The sequence below is a fragment of the Atractosteus spatula genome, chromosome 10 (genome assembly GCF_055471065.1).
Source record: "Atractosteus spatula isolate fAtrSpa1 chromosome 10, fAtrSpa1.hap1, whole genome shotgun sequence".
Lineage (NCBI taxonomy): Eukaryota > Metazoa > Chordata > Actinopteri > Semionotiformes > Lepisosteidae > Atractosteus > Atractosteus spatula.
The window spans coordinates 834,996-856,191 of record NC_142715.1 but is presented as its reverse complement, the minus strand read 5'-3'; the positions used below and the strand labels follow the sequence as shown (position 1 = coordinate 856,191).

General features: G+C 47.2%; 3 non-coding genes and 2 pseudogenes across 3 annotated transcripts; 3 read left to right on the top strand and 2 right to left on the bottom strand.

Annotated features, from left to right (window-relative positions):
• The window catches only part of LOC148824417 (uncharacterized), a 310,106-nt pseudogene that overhangs the window by 146,179 nt on the left and 142,731 nt on the right, over positions 1 to 21,196 (top strand).
• LOC148824428 (5S ribosomal RNA) lies at positions 10,655 to 10,773 on the top strand (annotated as a pseudogene).
• On the bottom strand, positions 11,399 to 11,562 carry LOC148824427 (U1 spliceosomal RNA). Its single transcript, XR_016092750.1, has one exon. It is a non-coding gene; the product is annotated as a U1 spliceosomal RNA (small nuclear RNA).
• LOC148824426 (5S ribosomal RNA) lies at positions 13,400 to 13,518 on the top strand. Its single transcript, XR_016092914.1, has one exon. It is a non-coding gene; the product is annotated as a 5S ribosomal RNA (ribosomal RNA).
• LOC148824425 (U1 spliceosomal RNA) lies at positions 14,142 to 14,306 on the bottom strand. The gene has a single exon (XR_016092213.1). It is a non-coding gene; the product is annotated as a U1 spliceosomal RNA (small nuclear RNA).

The window sequence follows — 21,196 nt, the reverse complement described above, 5'->3', positions numbered from 1 at the left end:
GGGGTAGGACATCAGGAAGCACATTGAAGCGCTGCGACATGCATTGTACAGATCCCGCCACTACTGGGCCCGATTTCCCCGGTTCGAAACCGGGCGGAAACAGGCCCGTTTCGTTTGTTGCCACGCACACTGCTTGGGGATTCGCCTAGCGCTGTGATCGAACAGACCCACTCACCTCTTAGTGTGGCGGGATCTGCACAGTGGATGTCGCAGCGCAACCTGCTTTCACTTCAATGCATGTCCTGATGTACCCTGGTCTCCCGCGTGACAGGTGGGGATACTTGCCACAGAGAGGAAGACATCAGTCTCTGCTTAGTGTGCAAAACACTTACTTGCAGCATTGTGGGTGCTGTGGTTTAAATGCTATTGGTTTGTGAACAGAATACCCCTATCCCAGTGCATTGTGCCACATTAAATAAACGCACGAGAAAAAGAGATTCAGAACGCAAAGCTGTGTTAGTGTTCTGTGTAAAAAATCGGTTTGAACATCATGGGAGCTGTTTTTAATAAGCTGCTGAGTAAAGAATATTTTAATCTTCCTGCTGTCAGTAGTATTGTGCATATAGTTGACTCTTACCTGAATGAAAACAGGACGTAAAGGAAGGGTTTCAGAATTCAGACAAAGCTTTATTCCCGTGCTTACAGTCTGAGTAATTGGAGACTGCACTATTCTGTTGCCTATAGTCATATACGGGTTTTTCGCATGAAGCCGTATTGAACAGTATTTCTCGCGTTGTGAACTTGTGTATACAGGGGTCCCCCGGGTTCCAGTTAGTGCGTAATTACACATCGATGAAAAACCGGAGGTTTAAAAAAAGATAATTAGCTCACTGATACTTTGATGTAGAGGCTGTGGAAATATCCACATGTCATGGTCTTTAAAATGCATTTGGTTTGAAGGCGTTCTGTGCTTCCGTTGCGAAGATATGGACAAAAGAATATTCGTGCTTGGTCAAAAAAATGTCATATAAACGAAAAAGTAAAGGCTGAGAAAGCATTCACAATGTGTTTTATACACAAGTATTCTCGCGATTCTAAGAGGTTTCGTGTAAACGCTACAGGCGTGCCAAAATCGTTTTCGAACTTCAAGCTGACTTTACCCCGATCTGGTACCGTAGGTCACGTAGTTTAAAATCCCAGTCATGTTTTTTTTCCTATCTTCTTCTATCATAACGTATCATTTCGGACTGTCACAAAGGGCTTGATTTCGTTAAATGCATGTATTCATTTCCTTTCTGGGAAACTTGTATTTCAAGAAATTCACACAGCTTGCGAGAAATGAAATTCAATTCTTGATTATCAGTACAGAAGAAATATTACCAGCTGGCAAAAAAAGATTTTTTTTAACCAGAAAGTTGTGATGCGAGACACGAACCCACCATTCCGTCTGTGTGGCGCGTTCGGTTGTTAACTGAAAGGTTGGTGGTTCGAGTCCACCCAGGGACGGGTTTCTTTTGCGATGTAAACATTGTCTTCGCAAAGGTCGATTGGATTTCTCAGCGAAACCTTTACCATTTTAATATTTGCAGGAAATGCGAGTGCTTAACACGTGTCAGAATCACCGGGAAATGTCCAATTACTGTATGCCCAACATCGCAACTCCCCAGAAAACCATATTCACCCAAGAAAAAGTTGAGTCGTCATTTATACCCACGTTGCATCCTCTGCTGAAATATTTTAAAAATACAATGCAGATTTGTTTAAGAACTTGCAAGCATTGTTACATTAGCACCGTGCATTTGGACTTCGATATTTTGACACATTTACCTTAATTTTAAACATAAATACTGTACAATCTATTGTAATTTTGTTGTACTATTAAAATATGTTAGCTGAGGATGCAAAGGGGTGAAAGGGAAAGGTCAGAGGGTGTAGTAACACCAAGGTTAGGATTGGTGGAGGTGATAAGGGTGTTGATGGTTTTTCTCTATAGAGGATTTTGAGTTTTTTATCCTTCTCTGAAGTGAGAAACTGGAAGAGTTGGGAGTTGAAGGATCTGATGAGGTTAGTTATGAAAGGAAGTTGATGTGGAGCTGTTAGCCGTAAAAGCTCCTTAATGTCTTTGATGTTGTCATCAGCGATAAACTGCACTCAGCAAAGATAAAAAGAAAATTATCTTTGCTTACTGCCCTGTCTTTCTCACACCTGAAGAAGGCTCCACAGCCGAAACATTGTGATTCTTTTCTTCTCTTTTCAGCAGGAATAGTCCTTTACTTGTTCCTTTGCAGCCTACGCATGCTGACGCAGCAACCCACCCGATATCTAACATTCCTATAATCACAACTATGAATGTCCACTTTGGGTATTTTTTCCATGATTATTTATTATTATTATTATTTATTCTGTCATTGAAGCATATTTTATGTCATACTGAAGTGTCATAATCACTGAAAAAATATTTTTTTCATTTAGAAAGTAAGAAAATGATAAATCACTAGGAATTGCATTTAGCCTGTTCTGATCTAGATTTTCTATATACTTTAACATGCCATGTTCACAATGTCACAACTTATAAATGAAACAGTGAAGTGTTGTAATTACAAATGTACGTATTGTCGGGACATTGAGATGTTTTGGTAATGAGGAAGGAGGGACATGCAATGTTCACAGGGTCAAATTTATAAAACGCTACAGTAAAATTTATTGTATTTCGGGATTATGAGAGCCTGTTACATTGTGTCTCACACCTCAGTGTCAGAATTTTGAGACATTTTTATAACCAGGGGTAGGTTCATAGCAATAAGCAGAAAGTGCAATCATCCTTTGCTCATCCTCCGTTAACCATATATTCTCATATGCCATGTTCTGAATGTCCCATTTAAAACTGCTATATTAAAATTAAGACTTTTTATGATCAGAAGGCAAGGTTGTGGTAAATATACATAAAGTGCAAGTGAACTTATGTTTTGCCTTTGTCTTGTTATTGTGAGTTTTGAAAATTGGTTTTCGATTTTCTGAAATGTGTTTCACACAAAAATGCAATTTGGATAGTCACTACTTATATATTCCCCTTTACTGAGGATATGTACAGTAATCCATCCCGATTAGTACTTTTAAAAATTACTGTAGAGAGCCATCAGAAAGGGAATGAAAACTTGCATTAAACAAAATCAAGCTTCATGTAATCATCCAAAGTGATACATTTTGTAAGACAAGACAGGAAGAAAGATACTGCTGGGATTTGAACGCAGAATCTCCTGTTTAATAGGAAAACACTTTAACCAAATCAGCCAAAGTGCTGTCAGAGTATTAACATCATGTCTGCGTCAGTGATTACAGCTGACTATCGCTGGAGGACAGTTCACTGTGAACAAGTCAGCCTGCATAATGAGGGGGAAGAGACTGACCTCTGTGATGCACTATAGAGTTACACTAACCTTCTATCCAACTGTTCTATGCTGCATTCTACCCTAGTGGTAAATATTGGTTTCCGTGCATGTAATATTCCTTTTTTTGTCAAATATTTTCAAGCACAAATTTTGCTGTTGAAAATTACCTTGTGGTTTTCAAAGTTGTGATCCTTTTCCCCCAGTGTCACCCAAATTGATACACTGTGCTTTGGCAATTCCTCAGGCTATATTGTTTAGAGGAGCTCAGTTGAATTAGTTTGCGTATATAAAGTATTTCTTTTCCCTTTAATCCTTTAAAACATATTACATTTTCAAAACATTGTATCTTTCTTCCTACTAATTGTAGCGGCAATGCTTGTTAATAAGACAGAATTAAGTGTTGCTGTGCTTTCCCAAATGAGGCCCCATCTCTCTCTTCATCTCTGTGGTGGAGCCACAGAGAAGCAATTCATGCAGGCTGATTTAAAGATGTTTTCTTTTGATAAGGGACAGCTCCCAAATGGGGATGCATTTAGCTAAGCCTGGCTATCATGATCAATGGGGATCCATTGGCGCCTATCTGTCTAGGGAGTGCCAGATGGACATCTGGACTGCATTCCTAAGTGTCAGGAGTAAGTGACTCATATCTCACCGTGATCAACCAATCAGGGACTGGTAGGGCCGAGTAACCCACGTGGGACTCTGATGCCCATGAAACTTTCATCCAATGAACAAGCTGAAGTTCCTCCAGGTAAAAACAGGCAACACAGAGCTCCAAGACTATTCTAAAGGGAATTCAAAGGAGAATTCCAGGGCTGTGAGACAATTCCAGGGAGGGACGGCCCAGGAGCAGAAAGGCTCCCAAGGGCAGGACATTCTCGCAGCGCACCTCCTGACCATCCTGAGACTCAACCTGGACAACCACGGAATGGCCAGTGTGTCCGAGTGCCAGAACTTTGCTTTGTTCTAAGAGTCGAGAGCGGAGGTTGCCAGAGAGTAACCAGAGGATCCACCCGAGGTTAGCACCAGCAGCAAGCCTCGTGAACAGGTCGGAACTGTGGACAGCTGAATCACTATTCAGAACTAACGCTTCATCAGGAACGAACTGGTCTTCTTCCTGACCTGCTGGGACCCACAGTCATCTTTTCTCCTGTGCACAAACTTTGCTAGTTTCAGCCAAAACTAACTAGCCGGTCTTCAGAGAGCATCAGCAGCGCACCGTCGCAAGCCGCACAGCACAGCCTGGCACGGAGCCAGAGAGCCCGCAGGAGACCTGAATCCCCAGAGATTGGATGAGTATTCCACTTCACTGCATTACTGCTCGAGAATTCAATTGTTATCCCAACCAGTTGATATCAATTTAATTCCTAAGAGTTATGTACTTGTTTTGAGTATCTAATGTAGAAGTTGTAAACAAGTTCAATTACGAAACGGTCTAAATGAATGATATACCGAACGTATGTCCTCTTGATATGTGTAACTGTAACTGAATGAATATATATCTTTTGTATTCTGATAACCCTTACGATAAGATCTGTTAGGTTTACATGCATATTCTATATATTAATAAATGTATCCTCGTGTATTAGTACCTGTGTGTGCGTTGTTTGAGTTATATCGCATGGTTGGATACTAAGACCATTAAAAGAATCAATTTTGTGATTTACTGCCACAGTTAATAATTGTCCCAGTAAATGCCCAAACCCCTACAGAACTGGTGCCTCGTGAGAGCACACTACAACAGTGTGTGATCTCCTGTCCCAGCCTGAGGAGCAGACAGCGAGCCTCTCTCTCAATAATAATAATACAGTGTGTCATTTCCTGCCCCAACCAGAGAAACAGACAGTGAGCATGTCTCTCAACAATAATATTAATAAACTGTGATCTCCTGTCCCAGCCTGAGGAACAGACAGTGAGCCTGTCTCTCAATAATAATAATACAGTGTGTGACCTCCCGTCCCAGCCTAAAAAACACTGAGCCTGTCTCTCAATAATAATACAATGTGTCATCTCCTGTCCCAGCCTGAGGAACAGTGAGCTTGTCTCTCAATAATAATAATAATACAGTGTGATCTCCTGTCGAAGCCTGAGGAACAGTGAGCCTGTCTATCAATAATAATAATACAGTGTGTGACCTCCTGTCCCAGCCTGGGGAACAGACAGTGATCCTGTCTCTCAATAATAATAGAACAGTGTGTGATCTCCAGTCCTAGCCTGGGGAACACTGAGCCTGTCTCTCAATACAAATAATACAGTGTGTGATCTACTGTCCCAGCCTGGGGAACAGACAGTAAACCTGTCTCTCAATAATAATAATCCAGTGTGTGATCTCCTGTCTTAGCCTGAGGAACAGACAGTGATCCTGTCTCTCAATAATAATAATCCAGTGTGGAATGTCCTGTCCCAGTCTGAGGAACAAACAGTGAGCATGTCTCTCAATAATAATAATACAGTGTGGAATGTCCTGTCCCAGTCTGAAGAAAAAACAGTGAGCCAGACTCTCAATAATAATAATACAGTGTGATCTACTGTCCCAGCCTGAGGAACAGTGAGCCTGTCTCTCAATAATAATAATAGAGTGTGTCATGTCCTCTCCCAGCCTGAGGAACAGTGAGCTTGTCTCTCAATAATAATAATGCATTGTGTGATCTCCTGTACTAGCCTGGTAAACACTGAGCCTGTCTCTCAATAATAATAGAACAGTGTGTGATTTCCAGTCCAAGCCAGAGGAACAGACAGTGATCATGTCTCTCAACAATAATAATAATAAACTGTGTGATCTCCTGTCCCTGTCTGAGGAACAGACAGTGAGCCTGTATCTCAATAATAATAATACATTGTGTGATCTCCTGTCCCAGCCTGGGGAACAGACAGTGAGCCTGTCTCTCAATAATAATACAGTGTGTGATCTTCTGTCCCAGTCTGGGGAATTGAAAGTGAGCCTGTCTCTCAGTAATAATAATATAGTGTTTGATCCACTGTCCCAGCCTGAGGAACAGACAGGAGTGAGCCAGTCTCTCAATAATAATAAAGCAGATTATCATCTCCTGTCCCAGCCTAAGGAACAGTCAAGAAAGAGCAAGTCTCTCAATAATAATAATACAGTGTGTCATCTCCTGTCCCAGCCAGAGGAACAGTGAGCTTGTCTCTCAATAATAATAATACAGTGTGATCTCCTGTCCCAGCCTGAGGAACAGTTAGCCTGTCTCTCAATAATAAAAATACAGTGTGTGATCTCCTGTCCCAGCCTGAGGAACAGACAGTGAGCCTGTCTCTCAATAATACTAATACAGTGTGAGCTCCTGTCCCAGACTGAGGAACAGTGAGCCTCTCTCTCAATAATAAAAATACAGTGTTTGATCTCCTGTCCCAGCCTGAGGAACAGACAGTGAGCCTGTCTCTCAATAATAATAATCCAGTGTGGGATGTCCTGTTTTAGCCTGAGGAACAGACAGTGATCCTGTCTCTCAATACTAATAATACAGTGTGTGATCTCCTGTCCCAGCCTGGGGAACACTGAGGCTGTCTCTCAGTACTAATAATACAGTTTGTGATATCCTGTCCCATTCTGAGGAATAGACAGTGAGCCTGTCTCTCAATAATAATAATATAGTGTGTCATCTCCTGTCCGAGCCTGAGGAACAGTGAGCTTGTCTCTCAATAATAATAATAAATTGTGTGATCTCCTGTCCCAGCCTGAGGAACAGTGAGCTTGTCTCTCAATAATAATAATACAGTGTGTGATCTCCTTTCCCAGCATTAGGAACAGACAGTGAACTTCTCTCTCAGTAATAATAATACATACAGTGAGCCTGTCTCTCAATAATAATAATACAGTGTGTCATCTCCTGTCCCGACCTGAGGAACAGTGAGCTTGTCTCTCAATAATAATAATACAGTGTGATCTCCTGTCCCAGCCTGAGGAACAGTGAGACTGTCTCTCAATAATAAAAATACAGTGTGTGATCTCCTGTCCCAGCCTCAGGAACAGACAGTGAGCCTGTCTCTCAATAATAATAATAATACAGTTGTAGTGTGCTCTCACGAGGCACCAGTTCTGTAGGGTTTGGGTATTTACTGGGACAATTATTAATTGTAGCAGTAAATCATAAAATGATTCTTTTAATGGCCTTAGAATCCAACCATGCAATATAACTCAAACAACGCATACACACAGGTACTAATACACGAGGATACATTTATTAATACATAAAATATGCATGTAAACCTAACAGATCTTATCGAGAGGGTTATCAGAAAACAAAAGGTATATATTCAATCAGTTACGAAGAGTTACATATATCAAGAGGACATACGTTCAGTATATCATTCATTTAGACCGTTTCGTAAATGAACTTGGTTATAACTTCTACATTAGATACTCAAAAGAAGTATATAACTCTTAGGAATTAAATTGATATCAACTGGTTGGAATAACAATTGAATTCTCGAGCTGTGATGCAGTGAAGTTGAATACTCATCCAATCTCTGGGGATTCAGATCTCCTGCAGGCTCTCTGGCTCCGTGCCAGGCTGTGCTGTGCTGCTTGCGACGGTGCGCTGCTGATGCTCACTGACCTGCTAGTTAGTGTTGGCTTTAACTAGCAAAGTTTGTGCACAGGAGAAAAGATGAGTGTGGGTCCCAGCAGGTGAGGAAGAAGACCGGTTCGTTCCTAATGAAGCGCTAGTTCTGAATAGTGATTCAGCTGTCCACAGTTCTGACCTGTTCACGAGGCTTGCTGCTGATGCTAACCTCGGGTGGATCCTCTAGTTACTCTCTGGCAACCTCCGCTCTAGACTCTTAGAACAAAGGAAAGTTCTGGCACTCGGACACGCTGGCCGTACCGTGGTTGTCCGGGCTGAGTCTCAGGATGGTCAGGAGGCGCGCTGCGAGAATATCCTGCCCTTGGGAGCCTTCTGCTCCTGGGCATCCTGCCTTGGAATTCTCCTTTGAATTCCCTTTAGAATTGTCCACAGAATTCTCCTGAATCTCTTCTGAATCTCTCAGGCTCTCTGTGTTGCCTGTTTTTACCTAGAGGAACTTCAGCTCGTTCATTGGCTGAAAGTTCCATGGGCATCAGAGTCCCACGTGGGTTACTCGGCCCTACCAGTCCCTGATTGGTTGATCAAGGTGAGATATGAGTCACTTACTCCTGACACTTAGGAATGCAGTCCAGATGTCCAACTGGCACTCCCTAGACAGATAGGTGCTATTGGATGACCATTGATCATGATAGCCAGACTTAGCTAAGTTCATCCCCATTTGGGAGCTGTCCCTTATCAAAAGAAAACATCTTTAAATCAGCCTGCATGAATAGCTTCTCTGTGGTGAACAGAGAGATGAAGCCTCATTTGGGAAAGCACAGCAACACTTAATTCTGTCTTATTAACAAGCATTGCTGCTACACTGTAGTCTGCATTATTTAGGCTGATTATCGAGGTTAGCCTATATTTGGTCATGGGGGCCTCGGTAGTGTATGCTAATTCTCAAGACAGATTCACCCATTTTCTGATTGCTAGGTGCAGACATGTCAAATAGTGAATGGCTGTACCTCTATCGCATCCATGCTCAATGAATGAAATCAGTAATAAATGAATATACGTATAGTTATACGAAAAACAAGTGGTGGATCAGACAAGATCGGGCGTGTTCAGGGTGGTGTGGCCGTAAGTGAAAGCAGTGGCGTCTGACTCGCTACTTGAAGCTGTGTGGCGGGGGCTCCGTGTCCCCTGAGCGGGACTGAAGGATCATTCATGTGCAACTCATTGGAAAGGAGCTCCTTTCCAAATCGCATTGCGTGCCTGGATGTTGGCGAATGTGCTCCCTTGTGTTGGCTTGTCCCGCACTGGAGGAGCACAAGGCAAGTCTTCACAAGACAAAAACCTCCAGTACACAGCACTCTGAAAACACAGAAATGTGAGACAGCGCTGGGAGAAAGTTTCCACGCTCCGCCGCAGGGAAGGCTCGCTCCGTGCGCACACGTCCTTTCAATGCCAGTTCAACAAGTGCTCCGCATTAGCAGCGTCGGGGCTCTGGCGTGTCGCACCTCACCTCACCTCGCACAGCCCCCTCCTTGAATGTCTGGCGCTGGGCATGCCCCGCTCTCCTCCACCTTATCTTATCGCGTGTGACCACCGACAATGGCCACAATGCCGGGGAATGGCACCTGTAAAGTGTTAATTGGGGCACAGGAACAGCCCGTCTCGTCTCGGGGGCCGGCTTCAAAGACAATACAGCAAACACAGCGGGGCGGGGGAAGTAGACGACACGACACATGCAGGTACATTCAGCTCCGGCGGGAACGAGTCATTTGTCGGTCTTTTCAAGTGCTGGGAGCCGAGTAATCCTTCGCTTGTATCATTTCTCCCCGGTGACTAGATCTCACCCTGCGACTCTCGACTGGGCTCACCCACGGCAGCCCAGCAGGTGTGAGCCTAGCCGGCACCCGGATGGGAGATTCCCCCCGGAAAAGCTCAGGTTGCTGCTGCTCCTGCAAGAGGTGTGATTGGGACCAGTAGGGAGCGCTCACCCTGCGGTCTGTGTGGCTTTCTTATGCCCCAGCATCCTGATGGCGACACTCTGCTGCACAAACAGGCGCCGTCCTTCGGGGAAGGCGTAAAACTGAGGTCCCGACCCTCCTTGGCCATTAAGAAATCCCAGGGCGTCTCTCAAAAAGACACGCCGGGGGTGTCACTCTGGTGTTAGTGTTCCCCTTTACCAATCAGTCGGGGTCTCCTCCTAATCCCCGTCTCATATGTAACAATCCATGACGAGGCCCCCCTGTCCCGCGATATTGTACTTGTCTCCTGGCCTCTGGCTGGCGCCGTGAGATTTAGTACTCGCGCAAGAGACCGGGGGCAGAGCGCGAACGCGGTCCCCCGCCCCCCACAAAGTGTGCGCTCCAGGTTCCCTCTCGGGGCTCTGCAACACAGCGGAAAGGCAGCGAGAAGGAGCCTCTTGCTCTGACACCGCAAGGCCACAAGAGGGCGGAGGCGCCGCGCACCTGGCCGACGTGTTGGACTGGTGCGCTTGATGTGCTGAAATAAACACGCGACAGCCCAGAAATGTTTTGAGTGCTGTGCACTGGAGGTTCTTGTCTTGTGAAGACTTGCCTTGTGCTCCTCCGAGCAGTTTGTTTGTTCTCCTCCAGTGCGGGACAAGCCAACACAAGGGAGCACATTCGCCAACATCCAGGTACGCAATGCGATTTGGAAAGAAGCTCCTTTCCAAAGAGTTGCACACGAACGATCCTTCAGTCCCGCTCGGGGGGCACGGAGCCCCAGCCACACACAGCTTCAAGTAGCGAGTCAAACGGGATGACCTGTGCTTGCGGCCACACCACCCTGAATGTGCCCGATCTCGTCTAATCTCGGAACCTTAGCAAGGTTGGGCCTGGTTAGTACTTGGATGGGAGACCGCCTGGGAATACCAGGTGCTGCAAGCTTTTGCTCTCTCGGCCAGCAGGGGTCGCCGTTGGTACCGTAGGCTTTGGGAGGAAAACCTGGAGGATGGAAAGGTGATCTATAGCCTCATCTCTAGAGATGTTTTGTTGCTATGGCATGTGTGTGACCCATATAAAAAAAAAAACCCGTTTGTAAAACGAATATCGAAGCTGCCTCTAAATCTGCAAATGAAGATGAGTCGATAAAGCACTTGTTTTTCGGATAACTAAACATATATTCATTTATTACTGATTTCATTCATTGAGCACAGATACAATAGAGGTACAGCCATTCACTGTTTAACATGTCTGCACTGGTACAGAACCTAGCAATCAGAAAACGGGTGAAACTGTCTTGAGAATTAGCATACAGTACCGAGGCCCCCATGACCAAATAAAGGCTAACCTCGATAATCAGCCTAAATAATGCAGACTACAGCAAAACGACTGACTTTGAAAAGGGAATGAATGTCCGGAAGGAGTAGTGTAACCAGCTTGAAATGCTTCTCCGGACCTCTAACTAAAAGAAACCGGGAACCAGCAGTGGCATCGACTCCTTTCGAACTGGGATCCTATCGCAGCTCGTGGTGTCGTAACTCTTTCGTATCTGATATTGGACCAAGCACATCAGGGGAGAGCGCGAACGCAGTCCCCCACTACCAGAAATTATGCAGTCGAGATTCCCACATTTGGGGAATTCGCAGGGGTCAGCACAGCCGGAGTGCAATGGCCGAGCCTCGCTCTGGGTGAACCTCCTTCTTGATCAAGGTATCTCCTCTGCCAGGTAAGTATGAGCTGTACAAGCGCCTGCAAGCGGCCCGCACCCACAGCACAAAGCGCGCAGCCTAGGCCAGCTCCTCGCCCCGCACACCACCGCCTCCTGCTGGGCCCACTCTTTCGCACACTCACACGCCACACTAACACTCAAAAGGGTGGGCAAAACGAGAAAACGAGCGCGCCGTTTCCTACACATCTGCAGTCGCCAATGCGCATTGGCAGCATGTCCCGGGACGCAATTCTGCCTCATTTGCATAACACCAGACCGGCAGATCACTACGCAAGCTCGCGTCGTGCGCCTGCCACACACAGAACAAACACCGGAGCCTTTTCAGCAATTTCCAAAAAACGGGCCTGCTCGCCTGCCCACAAGGCTCCGTCTCTTACCCGCTCTCCAGAGCCTGCTGCCTTCTGTGCTGTTCTCTCGACACAACTGCAGCGCACACAACTCCTGCAGCGCGGGGAGAAAGTTTCCACGCTCTGCCGCAGGGAAGGCTCGCTCCGTGCGCACACGTCCTTTCAATGCCAGATCAACAAGTGCTCCGCATTAGCAGCGTCGGGGCTCCGGCGTGTCGCACCTCACCTCGCACAACCCCCTCCTTGAATGTCTGGCGTTGGGCATGCCCCACTCTCCTCCACCTTATCTTATCGTGTGTGACCACCGACAATGGCCACAATGCCGGGGAATGGCACCTGTAAAGTGTTAATTGGGGCACAGGAACAGCCCGTCTCGTCTCGGGGGCCGGCTTCAAAGACAATACAGCAAACACAGCGGGGCGGGGGAAGTAGACGACACGACACATGCAGGTACATTCAGCTCCGGCGGGAACGAGTCATTTGTCGGTCTTTTCAAGTGCTGGGAGCCGAGTAATCCTTCGCTTGTATCGTTTCTCCCCGGTGACTAGATCTCACCCTGCGACTCTCGACTGGGCTCACCCACGGCAGCCCAGCAGATGTGAGCCTAGCCGGCACCCGGATGGGAGATTCCCCCCGGAAAAGCTCAGGTTGCTGCTGCTCCTGCAAGAGGTGTGACTGGGACCAGTAGGGAGCGCTCACCCTGCGGTCTGTGTGGCTTTCTTATGCCCCAGCATCCTGATGGCGACACTCTGCTGCACAAACAGGCGCCGTCCTTTGGGGGAGGTGTAAAACCGAGGTCCCAACCCTCCTTGGCCATTAAGAAATCCCAGGGCGTCTCTCAAAAAGAGACGCCGGGGGTGTCACTCTGGTGTTAGTGTTCCCTTTTACCAATCAGTCGGGGTCTCCTCCTAATCCCCATCTCATATGTAACAATCCATGACGAGGCCCCCCTGTCCCGCGATATTGTACTTGTCTCCTGGCCTCTGGCTGGCGCCGTGAGATTTAGTACTCGCGCAAGAGACCGGGGGCAGAGCGCGAACGCGGTCCCCCGCCCCCCACAAAGTGTGCACTCCAGGTTCCCTCTCGGGGCTCTGCAACACAGCGGAAAGGCAGCGAGAAGGAGCCTCTTGCTCTGACGCTGCAAGGCCACAAGAGGGCGGAGGCGCCGCGCACCCGGCCGACGTGTTGGACTGGTGCGCTTTATGTGCTGAAATAAACACGCGACAGCCCAGAAATGTTTTGAGTGCTGTGCACTGGAGGTTTTTGTCTTGTGAAGACTTGCCTTGTGCTCCTCCGTGCAGTTTGTTTGTTCTCCTCATGTGCAGGACAAGCCAACACAAGGGAGCACATTCGCCAACATCCAGGTACGCAATGCGATTTGGAAAGCAGCTCCTTTCCAAAGAGTTGCACACGAACGATCCTTCAGTCCCGCTTGGGGGGCACGGAGCCCCAGCCACACACAGCTTCAAGTAGCGAGTCAGGCGCCACAGCTTGCGCTTGTGGCCACACCACCCTGAATGTGCCTGATCTCGTCTAATCTCGGAAACTAAGCAGAGTTGGGCCTGGTTAGTACTTGGATGGGAGACCGCCTGGGAATACCAGGTGCTGCAAGCTTTTGCTCTCTCGGCCAGCAGGGGTCGCCGTTGGTACCGTAGGCTTTGGGAGGAAAACCTGGAGGATGGAAAGGTGATCTATAGCCTCATCTCTAGAGATGTTTTGTTGCTGTGGCATGTGTGTGACCCATATAAAAAAAAACCCGTTTGTAAAACGAATATCGAAGCTGCCTCTAAATCTGCAAATGAAGATGAGTCGATAAACCACTTGTTTTTCGTATAACTATACATATATTCATTTATTACTGATTTCATTCATTGAGCATGGATACAATAGAGGTACAGCCATTCACTGTTTGACATGTCTGCACTGGTACAGAACCTAGCAGTCAGAAAACGGGTGAAACTGTCTTGAGAATTAGCATACAGTAACGAATTCCCCATGACCAAATAAAGGCTAACCTCGATAATCAGCCTAAATAATGCAGACTACAGCAAAACGACTGACTTTGAAAAGGGAATGAATGTCCGGAAGGAGTAGTGTAACCAGCTTGAAATGCTTCTCCGGACCTCTAACTAAAAGACACCGGGAACCAGCAGTGGCATCGACTCCTTTCGAACTGGGATCCTATCGCAGCTCGCGGTGTCGTAACTCTTCCGCATCTGATATTGGACCAAGCACATCAGGGGAGAGCGTGAACGCAGTCCCCCACTACCAGAAATTATGCAGTCGAGATTCCCACATTTGGGGAATTCGCAGGGGTCAGCACAGCCGGAGTGCAATGGCCGAGCCTCGCCCTGGGTGAATCGATTTTTTAAGAACTTTATTTTCTTTTCACAAAAAAATACAGGACATCACAAATTAGAAAGCTTTACATTAAAATACATACTTAAAACAGTATATATAATCACATCTCATTACATTTTGACACGGTACCAGTTGCATAGCAACAATTTCTTTTTTTCTGGTGCAAATCACATTCTTTACTTAAACATGATAATGTTTTTCACAGTTTCTTGAGATATTGACCTATGCTCTCTATTTCCCACAGATTTTCTGCTTCCTCCCTCCCTTCTCTCCACAGATCTCTGAGGTAATAGTTCTCTCGGGTGATGAACAGGGCCAGGCTACCTGCTGCCTTGACTGGGACCTCGATGCCTTTGAACAGCCCCATGTTCCTCACTCTCCACAGGGCGTCTTTCCCACTGTTCACCACAGCCCAGATCCTGTTGTAGCGGCAATGCTTGTTAATAAGACAGAATTAAGCGTTGGTATGCTCCTAAAGGATGCCCCATCTCACCCTCCATCTCTGTGGTGCAGCCACAGAGAAAGAATTCATGCAAGCTGATTTAAGATGTTTTTCTTTTGATAAGAAGCAAGCTCCCAGACGGGGATGCAATTAGCTAAGCCTGGCTATCATGATCAATGGTCATCCACTGGCGCCTAATAGTCTAGGGAGTGCCGAATGGACTTCTGGACTGCATTCCTAAGTATCAAGAGTAAGTGACTTATATCTTACCTTGACCAACCAATCAGGGACTGGCAGGGCGTGGTAATACCACGTGGGTCTCCAATGCCCGCCAAACTCTCAACCAATCAGCACACATCTGGGTCTTTATCAAAAAGGGAGCGCAAGCTCAGTTCTGGGCTCTCCTTGGCCATTTTCGCGCATCCTCAGAGACAATCACGTGACAACTGCTGTTGTCTGCAAAAGGACTTGGACTTTGTTCTAAGCGCGAGGCCGAGGATCCCGTACGTACTCAGAATTCTACCAACGTGAATGCTCCGCTTGATCAACGGCAGCCTACAGTTGGACCCTCGTCGACAACCTGAATAGCTTATTCAGAAGCAGCGCTGGACCGGGAACGAACCAGTTTCTTCCCAGGCAAAAGAGTGACTTGTGAGGACTCGCGGTCACACTCTGTGCATAGAGACTTTCTACTAGCCAGCCGGACTACTGGTAGATCCCCTCGGAGCAACGACTGCCCTGCGCGCCGCAGTCAGATTCCTCCGCCCGTCCTACTCCGAGCTGCACCTCGACTGGTTGGCCGGTAGCCAGAGGACGCCAACGCAACGCCCATTGGACAACCGCTGCAACAGAGGCTGCAACAGAGCCTGTCAGCTGGTTTGGTGTTCGTGCCAGGAAATTCCAAATCCAAACACAGTGGATAAGTAAACCCCATGTTCTACATTGCGTCTCGAGAATTTAATTGTACCTCAACACAAGTTGTTATCAATTTAATTCATGAGTAATGTATTTACTTCCGAGTTTAGAGTAACAGTGGGTAATAACACTGATTAGCGATTTGGTAACCGACCGATATATATTGACATATTTTCTCTGTTGTGTATCTCTTTGTGTTTGCATCTCTTCGAGATTATATACCTTGTATATTGATAACCCTCACAGTAAGGTCTGCCGCTCGTATCCAGGCAGACTAGTATATGTTTGGTGCACAGTTTATATTAATAAATGTATCTCGTGTATTGAACCCGTGTGTGTGCGTTGTTAGTTGTTCTGACGATTGATTTTCTAAAAGCCCCAACGAACAACCTTGTGATTACTGCTACAATTGATAATTGTCTCAGTAAACCCATCAAACCACTACACTGTCAAACACGTCAGGAGGAAGTTTGACAGGAGAGATGCCGTTGTAGCGGCAATGCTTGTTAATAAGACAGAATTAAGCGGTGGTATGTGTAACGAACAGTTCTTTCCGGACCCTATGCGGACGACACAATCCGACGAAGTGGGGAAACACTGGGGAAATGTCATGCAGGAATACGGGGCAGAAGACAGGGGGGCGTGTCCAAGGTGCGCTGGTGCACGGGGGAGGTGTGGCCAAGGCGAACAATCCGAGAGAGTAGTCCTTTGGGAATATCCAAAACACAAGGGTAAGTCCAAAACCAGGAGATCCATCAGAACAAGGGAATTAAAAACACGAAGGCCGGACTGGAACCGGCAGACAAGGAACAGGAACAGGGGTTAAAATCTTAACGGGACCAGGCTCTTCCAGGTCCCGGACTCGCACGATATGGAAATCAGATGCAGAGCCCGGAAGAGCGTCAGCGCCTGGCTTTTAAGGTGGGCTGGGAATGGTAAACAGGTGCAGAGAATAAAGTCTTAAGTGAAAGGGCTGGAGCACCCTTAAGGAGGGGGAACTAATATCGTGACAGTATGCTGTCCTAATTGAAGCCCCATCTCACCCTCCATCTCTGTGGTGCAGCCACAGAGAAAGTATTCATGCAGGCTGATTTAAGATGTTTTCTTTTGATAAGGGACAGCTCCCAGATGGGGATGCACTTAGCTAAGCCTGGCTATCATGATCAATGGTCATCCATTGGCGCCTATCAGTCTAGGGAGTGCCGAATGGACTTCTGGACTGCATTCCTAAGTATCAAGAGTAAGTGACTTATATCTTACCTTGACCAACCAATCAGGGACTGGCAGGGCGTGGTAATACCACGTGGGTCTCCAATGCCCGCCAAACTCTCAACCAATCAGCACACATCTGGGTCTTGGTCAAAAAGGGAGCGCAAGCTCAGATCGGGGCTCTCTTTGGCCATTTTCGCGCATCCTCTGAGACAATCACGTGACAACTGCTGTTGTCTGCAAAGGGACTTGGACTTTGTTCTTAGCGCGAGGCCGAGGATCCCGTACGTACTCAGAATTCTACCAACGTGAATGCTCTGCTTGATCAACAGCAGCCTACAGTTGGACCCTCGTCGACAACCTGAATAGCTTATTCAGAAGCAGCGCTGGACTGGGAACGAACCAGCTTCTTCCCAAGCAAAAGAGTGACTTGTGAGGACTCGCGGTCACACTCTGTGCATAGAGACTTTCTACTAGCCAGCCGGACTGCTGGTAGATCCCCTCGGAGCAACGACTGCCCTGCGCGCCGCAGTCAGATTCCTCCGCCCGTCCTACTCCGAGCTGCACCTTGACTGGTTGGCCGGTAGCCAGAGGACGCCGACACAACGCCCATTGGACAACCGCTGGAACAGAGGCTGCAACAGAGCCTGTCAGCTGGTTTGGTGTTCGTGCCGGGAAATTCCAAATCCAAACACAGTGGATAAGTAAACCCCATGTTCTACATTGCGTCTCGAGAATTCAATTGTACCTCAACACAAGTTGTTATCAATTTAATTCATGAGTAATGTATTTACTTCCGAGTTTAGAGTAACAGTGGGTAATAACACTGATTAGCGATTTGGTAACCGAACGATATATATTGACATATATTCTCTGTTGTGTATCTCTTTGTGTTGGCATCTCTTCGAGATTATATACCTTGTATATTGATAACCCTCACAGTAAGGTCTGCCGCTCGTATCCAGGCAGACTAGTATATGTTTGGTGCACAATTTATATGAATAAATGTATCTTGTGTATTGAACCCGTGTGTGTGCGTTGTTAGTTGTTCTGACGATTTATTTTCTAAAAGCCCCAACGAAGAACCTCGTGATTACTGCTACAATTAATAATTGTCTCAGTAAACCCATCAAACCTCTACATTTAATGGCGTCCCTGGGTGGGCGAGTTTAGAATTAAATGAGAATCAATCGCACAGAATAACTGATGTTGCTGTGAGTTCATGTTCAGCACAGCACCGCGGCTTTTATACGCGAATACCAGGTGTGCTGATAACTGCGTAAAGAAATCCCCCTGTTTTCTAGCGTTTAGTGTAACGTGTGCCGATTGGAAATCCATCTGCTCGGGTGTTTAGATTCCATACTGTATTTTGGTAAAAGAAAAAAAAAGGTAATACTCTTAAAGTTTCACTGACGTCATGACAATGGCTGCTAAAATGTCTGAAGTGGAGGCGCTTATAAGTACTATTTCTAGCGACGACAATCCTGGTTACTGGAGCGGTATTGAAAAGTTGAACTTTGATGATATTGAGAAGCTGCAAGTAAATTTAGTAGCTAAGGTAGCGAACCAGCTTAACACAGGAGGGTCTGTGAACGCAGTTCAGGTCCTATCTAGTTTTGCCTTAAATCTAGCTAAACAGCTGGAACTGTCTTTGTCCGAGCTGACAAAGTTTCAAAAGCTTCAGGGAAAGCTAGAAAGATATAAGGCAGAGCGAGTTGAGCTGTTGGATATAATCAGAGAAAAGAGAGTGAAAAATGAGGAAAGTGAAGACAGACTCAGGGAAGTTTTAGGTAAATTAGATGACCTGTCTGCTAGAGAAACTGCGGCTGAGGTAGCTAGGAGAGACCTGGAAGCGAGCTTGAAAGAAAAAGAAATTGAGAGTTTAAATGAGCTCAGCCAGGAAAGGCAAAAGGAGTTAGATGCTGCCGTACTGGAAGCAAAACAGGCTAGATCCCACTTGCATGCCAGCCCACCTAGCAGCCCGGAGTGCTCACCCAGCGTGCCGGGAGGAGGTTTCTCCCGGCCAGGGTCTGTGGTCGGATCGGCATGGGGGAGATCGCAGAGTCCTGCGCGAGACGCAAGGGCGATTCAATTCAGGCATAGACCCCCTGCTCCTGATCACGGCCTTCTCTCTGCCCGCGGAGAAACCGTAAAAATTAACCTCCACTCCCTGAGGCAGTTAGCCAAAGATGTAGAAAGGTTTGACCCGTCAGCGTCAGGGAATAATGTGGAGACCTACGTCGATGAGCTGAGATATACTTTGCAGTTTATGCCCGAAGCGTCCGAACAGGAAAAGGCTATGTTAGTAAGGAAAACTACCAGTCGAGCGGTCCACGAGTGGATGTCTAGACAAGGACCGGAGGTCTGTAATAGCTTTGAGGAGCTGTGTCAGGCAATGATCGGAGAATTTTCGGCTTTTATCGATCCCATATCTGCCATGGCCGCTGCGCACCATATTAAGCACGAAAAAGCTGAAGCCCCTCGCGACTATTATGAGAGGCTTAGGCGCACTTATTTTGCAGGGCGGAATGAAGAGGGTTGCGAAGAGAACGTGAATTTCAAAGGTTTATTCATTGCTAATCTGCATCCCTCAGTCAGGAAAATGATTGTGATGCACACTGATGCAAAAGCGATGAAAATGGCTGACATTAGAAGGTTGGCTCAAAAAGCCTGGGGAGCTGAAGTCTCTGCTTCCTCAGAGCGAAAACCTGCTAAAACGGCCGTGTTCGCCACTAAAGCCAGCAGGGTTGACAACTCGCCTCAGCTCGAGGGAGCTGAGGTTCCTGAGCCCACTAAGCCCCGGCGCAAAATAGGCAGGCAGGACCGCACTAAGCATCAGAGCCGCCGTGAGCGCTACGGGGAAGGCAAGGGCTCAGGCAGAGCCTATCATAAGGCTGGACGAAGGGAGTCGACTGCAGCCCGCCTGGCCAGGCTTGAACAAGCCCTGCTTGAGAGATCAGGACAGGGTAAACCTTCCGCACCGAATGCCGGAAGCGTGAATGAGCTTAGGGGGACCACGCCCCTTCTCACTGGAGGAGGCGGGGATCCATCCCAAGCCCCTCCCTCAGTCTATCTGATTGGGTGGGAGGGTTCCTGCCTGGAAGAAGGCTGTGACTCTGAGTTGGGCGCTGATCCCGCCCCTGAAGTCAAAGAAAAGGCAGGCTTCCAACAATTCTTAGGGAATCTCAGCCAGAAAGGCAAAGCAAGGCGTATTTATATCAAGGTTTCTCTTGAAAACATCTTAGATAGAGAAGCACTGATTGACACTGGGGCTGAAATTAGTTTGATGTTTCAGCGAGCTCAAACGAGTAGCGAAAGGAAAAGGCATCAGACTTAAGGTAGAACCGTGTAAGATAGAGATTTCCAGCTATACCCAGGCTCATGCCAGGATCACACACCGAGTGTGGGTGGCACTTAGGTTCGGGCCAATGAACGTGGTGCATCCTGTTTACATCTCTAGGTTTAAAACAGAGCCACTACTCATTGGCCAAGACCTGCTTGACAGGCTGGAGATTCTGGTGGACTGCCAGCGTGGAAAATTGTGGGCTCAGGTCAAAAACCCTAAGCCTGTCGTACAACAAAAAGGGGGGTTCAGTGGTTATGCTGTGCTCACACAGTGCCCACTGAACACTATAGCTGAGTTGGAGGTTCCTCTGGACAAGAAATAAATGTCTTTTCTTGCTTTCCAAAACTACAAGGAAGTCCTGCCCAGGCCAGCACCACGGTCTCCCAACTACAGGAGCAATGCTCCGAGCAGCTGCTTGACCCGCCAGGTAAAGCACACCCCTTTTTCATCCCTGAAGAAGAGTGGATCTCCCTGTCCGGTAATGAATGGGAGTCCTTTCTGTGCATCCTGGCACCTTAGGGGGACCAGGACTACCACCCCATGGTGGTGGGAGGGGTCCAGGTGGCAGAAGTGCAGGTTGATGATGTAATTCTTAGGCTCAGCTCTGAGAAGTCCATAATCAGTGAAGGTCTGTTCGAGGACCTGTCGCAAAGCCGTCAGGTGACCCTGGTGACGCAGTCACAGGTTCTGTGGTGGGCACCCCCACCTCATAGGTCCATTTGGAGCAAAGAAAGCTGTGTAGCTTCCATCTCCATCGGAAAAAGGAAGTTTGCTCACTACTTCCAGGTAGCACCTCAGCTGACCCATTCGGTCTGTATTGGTGCAGACCTGTTGGTTCGACTGGGCGCCCAGCTGGACACAGTAAACAGTGTGCTGTGGACACGGGCAAACCCAGATGCTCATTCTCTAGGCGGCGACCCCGAGAACATTCGGTCAGGTCAGACGATTCCTCAGGCCTGCCAGGTAGTAAACGAATCGGACCTGATCGTTCCTGCGTCAACAGCAGGGTTTCCGGTACG